Source organism: Salvelinus fontinalis, chromosome 21 (genome assembly GCF_029448725.1).
Source record: "Salvelinus fontinalis isolate EN_2023a chromosome 21, ASM2944872v1, whole genome shotgun sequence".
In the NCBI taxonomy this organism is placed as follows: Eukaryota; Metazoa; Chordata; class Actinopteri; order Salmoniformes; family Salmonidae; genus Salvelinus; species Salvelinus fontinalis.
This window is the reverse complement of record NC_074685.1, coordinates 29377647-29383052: the sequence shown is the minus strand read 5'-3', so window position 1 is coordinate 29383052 and position 5406 is coordinate 29377647. Positions and strand designations below refer to the sequence as shown.

The window sequence follows — 5406 nt, the reverse complement described above, 5'->3', positions numbered from 1 at the left end:
ATCTGCAAGGTATAAGCAGTCAGCAGTTCACACACCAAGTAGGCTACTGGGAAAACAGGCAGCACTTAAAGTAATCTAGCAAAAAGACAGTACTAGACAACAGATAAAGACAAACTTTGTACTTATCACCTCTTGAGATATCAGAGCCCTGTTTCAGAAAGCAGGTTTAGTGAAAACTCAGTTAGTTGACTCGGAGTTGAAGGAAACTCTGGGTTTTCGGTTTCACAAAGCCAGTTCAGCTTAACTGAGTCAGTTACTATGGCAACATACTCATTGAAAGAAGCTAACCTGCATGCTGGCAGTTTTTCAACTAACCCGGAGTTTCTCCTCTTCTTTAGCTGAAGCCTGCAGACTGAAGGAGGTGTCAGACATGGCATGTCCTTTCCTGGAAGAGCCAGTTGATATTGAAGCACAAATACTCTGCAGAAATCTCTGTTGGGAGAGGGTGATCAGACCCCGCTTGGATGTTTAATCATTCCCTGATGTTTATATGTTTGAGCGTTTCCGTTTTTCTGCACAATCGTTCATTCATCTGAACAATATTCTCAGCCCTCATATCGTTCATGACACATCGTGGACATACTCAGTTCGGAAACAAATTATGTGTTGTACTTGTTTTTTTTGCCAACGGGAGTTTTCTATATAACATCGGTGACGCTGAGCATATTTCCAAGGCAACCGTCTGTCTGGCTGTCAGATATGTGACTCTTGCACTGAAACGTTTACTGTACACTTTTGTGGTGTTCCCAAGTCACAGACCCACAAGACTCAGAAGAATTCCACAAAATTGCAGGTATCAATCTAAGCAATAAGACTTGAAGAACTAATCAGTTAATTTGATATATTTTATGGTGCCAGGTATGATTGGCTGCATATGTGAATAGGAAGTCTTTCCGAACAGCATTAATGTACAGGTAGGCCTAAATAGTAGCCTTTAGCATTCCAATTGAAAGATACTTCACAATACAGCTACTGCAGTTAATTACTGTTCTGCACTGTGAAGATCATATGTGATGCAGCCCACATCATCAGCAACGTGGAAGCAAAGTGGCCTGGGTCTGTGCATGACTCACATTTTTTGAGTGTACACTGAGCGCTAGAGTTGCCCGTAGTGAGTTATATATAGAGCTATATCCTATTATAATCAATATTTTGTTTCCTCCAATTGCAATTAAAAATGTATACTGTATCCTCATTATCATAGGAGAGTTTGATGGTTACCTGCTCGGTGACAGATGGTACCCCTGCCACCCCTATTTGCTGACCCCATACCCTGATCCTAAGCCCGGCCCGCAGCAATGTTATAACTTGGCTCACTGCAGGACACAAGCCAGGGTAGAGATGACCATTAGGATGCTCAAGGCCCGGTTCCAGTGCATTCGTAGGCTCAGAGTCACCCTAGAAAGGGCATGTGTGATTCTCCACAACATTGCCACAATGAGGAAATCAATGTCCTACTCAACCAGTGAACGGTCCTGATAATGATCCTGACCACCCAGCTGACGCACGAAATGGAAGAGCAGTCAGAGACACAATATGCTACCATCATTTCTGATTGACCCATCACCTCCCCAGTGTCAAATAAAGACTATATGCCTTTCTTTTTATGAAGTCTTCCTTATTTCCTGCAAGTACAAATGCAGTACAGTAGTTTGTATTTTGTGTTGTTCAGACAAGTAAACTCATCCACCTGTGGGCACCTCACCCACCTTTAACTGATGTTCCAGCTGTTGTATTTCTATATTTAGCATCTGCAGCCTTGTGGTACATTTCTAAATAAAATAAAATGTTTCTGTAAGTACACCTTGTACAGCTGTTTCACAGGGAGCTATAGGAACACAAAAAATACATTACATTTCACAGTGCCAGGTCTACTTAGTTTCATTGTAAGTCATGGGCCAATGCTGAACAACATCTTACTGAGGTAAATTGTGCTGTAGAGGGGGATGGACCCTCTTCCTCATTGTAATTTCCAGCATTGCGCTACTAGAGAAAAAAAATGTTTTATTATGATACAACACTATCAACTGTTAGATGTTATTTTTACAGTGTAAACCTCAATAGGCCTCTGTATCTTCTCTCTCTGTGGCAGCTGACACAGGGTCTTCATTATCCTCCTGTAATGAAAAATAACAATTTTGATGTTCTACTCTAAACCATTATGACAAATCAGTGGAGTACTAAGAGTACTTACAACTGCATGGAGGTCCGTCTCCCACAGACAGAATACACCACCAGTAACTGGTAGAAGATGAAGATTAGGCAAATGATCAACAGTGCCCCACCTAATTTGAATTTTGTTTTTACAACAGTGTGCAGACCACATCACAATTTTTCAAATACATAACTCTGAAGGACAGCTAAGAATCTGAAAAAGTAACAGCAGTCAATTGCAAAGAATTGTACCGCTACAAGAAAATCAGTGTGCCAAGTTGTGTATAAGATGGATGGGTGAGGTAACATTGGCAAAAGGATGAATGTACATACAGTATATCATTAATTTGAATAACTAACCTCTTATGTAGGCCATTGTGTCTTAGGGGGGTGGTTGGGTCAGATGAGCTTCCTCCAGAGATGCCTTCAGCAATAGGTCACCCACTATTTTGACTGAGGGCCATCTCTTCAGCCTCTGAGTGGTGGTGAACCCCTACCCGTTTTTCAGCCCTCAGACTTTTTTTAAATATTGGCTATAATGGAGGTCAAATTTGAACATGTCCAGTAAGCACAACATTTGGAGACTTGTATGTATAAAAGCATTTAGGTGTTACTTTCAAATAAACAATATTAAATATTGGCAGTGTTGGGATGGCTGAAAAAAATATTTGAAAATGTCACTACTTAAATATATCACATGTTGAATGTAGCCACTGAATGCTGTTTAATTATGTAGTGTAGGCTAAACATCACAATTGCTTGTAATGAAATTATACCTTACCGGTTTGAAGTATATTTTTATATTTCATCTTCAGTTGCTGCCAAGTTTGTTTTGTGCCTGTTGGGTTGCACCTGCATAAATATTAAACACACATAATATAAAATGTTGAATAAGTGGAACTCAAGTTAACTTTTTTTCAATTAATACTCACGCATTGACTTGGTCAGCAATTTTCTGCTACGCCAGCTCACGTTCTTTTGCTGCTGCACATATATAATATAACATTTTGAATAAGTGGAACACTCAAGATTGTAACGTCTTCGTCGGGTGAAAGAGAGGACCAAGATGCAGCGTGGTGAGAAGTCATTTGAATAAGAATACTTACAATAAAGAACAAAAATAATAACCCAACAAACGAACTACGCCGAACCAGTCCCGTAACAAACACAGGAACAATCACCCACAACCCACAAAGACAAAACAGGCTACCTAAATATGGCTCCCAATCAGAGACAACAACTAACACCTGCCTCTGATTGAGAACCATCAGGCCAAAGACATAGAAACAGACAAACTAGACATACAACATAGAATGCCCACTCATATCACACCCTGACCAAACAAAACATAGAAACACACAATGCAAACTATGGTCAGGGCGTGACAAAGATAAAACTGTTTTTCAATGAATACTCACGCATTGCTTTTTTTCTTAAATATATATTTATATTCTGCATATGCATTCATTAATATTTCTAACTCCACTGGGGAGAAGTAGGAGATTCAAGCCCTTTTTTCTCCTGTTGCCTTGATGTTATCTGCGTTCTATTGATGAGGGCCTTTTATCTCCTCATGCACGTGTTTACTCAGGGTTAACTTAACTCAGAGTTGATTGAACTAGTTGTTATCACCTGTTCTGAAACCGAAAACTCTGAGTTTGACAGCTCAGAGTTAGTCAACCCAGAGTTCAGGTTTAAACTCAGAGTTTGTTAACCTGTTGGGGATGGGGGCGCTGTTTAGACTATTTATGCTAATGTGGCTAATTTTTTAAACGGCTTCCCACAAAATCCTTGATCGTACAATATGCATATTATTATTATTATTGGATAGAAAACAGTCTATAGTTTCTATAGGAGTTGAAATTTTGTCTCTAAGTGGAACAGAGCCCATTCTACAGCAATTTCCCTGACATGGAGTCAGATTTGAGAAACGTTGGCCACTTTTCTGAAGTCATTTAAACGGGCACTGTCGTTGCTATGACTATACGGACACTTCTTACGTCTTCCCCTGGATGCCTTTACGTGATGACGATTCCAACGGGCTCGATTGCTCGTTCACAGGCCCTACAAATGAAAAAAACCTTTAGCTAGCAAGTCTTTTCTTGCTGCGTAACGCGCGTGGAAGACACCGACCCTCTCCTGTTCCAAGCATTAGTTTAGCCTGTTATATTTCTCCGGTCATCTTTTCACTCGTTATAGGAGTTACAAACATCACAAAGTAGTTAATTTAAAGCGTTTTATAGCAATTTATATCCGTTTAGTGCGATTTTGGGACATTTATTTTTGCAACGATGTGAAAAGTTGGTCACGCTTTTCAGTTCATCCCGAACGTAGTTGACATTTCCACATGGCAAGAGGACAGCTTTCCACCAAAAGACGATTTCTCCCAAGAAAGGATCCTTTGCCCAAGATACTGATGGAAGAACAGCTCAAGGTAGGACATTTTTATTATGATTATGAAACAGGGCCCTGGAGTCCTCTGGCTACAGAATGAAGCAGTAGGGGGCAACCTTTACACATTTGCTGCCTGTGTTAGTTTGCCCAAAGTGTGTGCGATTTAATTATGATAAAACTACATCATTTAATTATGTGTAACCATTATTTTAATTGAATTTAGATATTGGGCTGTTATATTAAATTGATGAGTTTAAATAGAATGATCTGAATACAAATCACGCTGTTATTATGTAAAAAATAACGTAATCACTTTTGAATAGGAGGTGAGACATTTGCATGAGAGATATAAGAAAGCCCTGAAGGCATATGTGGAAGACGGACATTCAACATTCAGCAGGGGCCAGAAGTGAAAATGATTATAAACCACTTCTTTCAATACTGAATGCCTCAAGCATTCAATCATAACTGGCTACTGGATTTCCAGGATAACACTGAGAATAGGTTTTTCTTGTATTGCTTTAGAACTAAAACCATGATAGGGTGTTTTGGCAATTCAGTCCTCTTCCAACAGACAAAATGAATCATCTCTGGTACAGAGACAGAGAGAGAGAGAGAGAGAGAGAGAGAGAGAGAGAGAGAGAGAGAGAGAGAGAGAGAGAATTTGGTTCATTTGAATTCTGCTCAGAGTCAATTCTACTGGAATGACAATTACTTTGATGTAAATAAAGATGGGTAAGGTACATTGGAGGAGAGGATGCTGTCTGTGCAGAGATTCATTTTTCCTCCTCACTACTACTTGGTCTGAGTGTCAGGTAGATATTGGTCACGTTCCCCGGCTCAGATGTTGCATGCATC

The 5406-nt window shown here is 39.8% G+C and overlaps 1 long non-coding RNA gene across 1 annotated transcript; it reads right to left on the bottom strand.

Annotated features, from left to right (window-relative positions):
- Window positions 1–1492: 1492 nt before the first annotated feature.
- Window positions 1493–3377, bottom strand: LOC129819135 (uncharacterized). The gene is made up of 6 exons (XR_008754024.1): window positions 3261–3377; window positions 3087–3138; window positions 2936–3006; window positions 2515–2687; window positions 2195–2241; window positions 1493–2117 (listed from the first exon to the last, which is right to left on the bottom strand). It is a non-coding gene; the product is annotated as an uncharacterized LOC129819135 (long non-coding RNA).
- Between the last annotated feature and the right edge of the window lie 2029 nt (window positions 3378–5406).